Below are 480 nucleotides of genomic sequence, written 5' to 3' on the forward strand. Positions count from 1 at the left end.
CGGCGGCGGGAGAAGCGGATCGTCGTCGTCGTCGTCGTCGTCGGTGGTGGTGGTGGAAGACAGTGTAGTGCGGACCGGCGGGTGGGCTAGGCCGAATCCAAAATGAAATATATATGCGCGAGGTTAAGAGGCGGGTTCAGCGGCTGCCGAATGGGTAGATAGAGTAGGTAAGAATAAGGGGAATAGATGTGTGTAAAGCGGACGTGGGCGAAACGGAGACAGTTCGGAGACGGAGTCGGGCGGAGACGAGACGAGAGCGGGTAACGATGTGCGATTCGGGGGTCGTCTCCCCTCGAGAACTACATACGAGTTGTCCTTTTATACCCTACGACTTGTCCCTATCGTCCAATCCCGTCGCGTGCCTAGTGTTGCGTATGCCGAGAGTAAGTGCGCGCCGATGCGCAAGCAGCGCGTAGTGTGTCGAGCACCGGTAGGCGGAGCGGAGAGCCGGTCGAAAAGACTCGAAAGGTCGAGCAGGAG

This window comes from Punctularia strigosozonata (genome assembly GCF_000264995.1).
Source record: "Punctularia strigosozonata HHB-11173 SS5 unplaced genomic scaffold PUNSTscaffold_1, whole genome shotgun sequence".
Classification (NCBI taxonomy): Eukaryota; Fungi; Basidiomycota; class Agaricomycetes; order Corticiales; family Punctulariaceae; genus Punctularia; species Punctularia strigosozonata.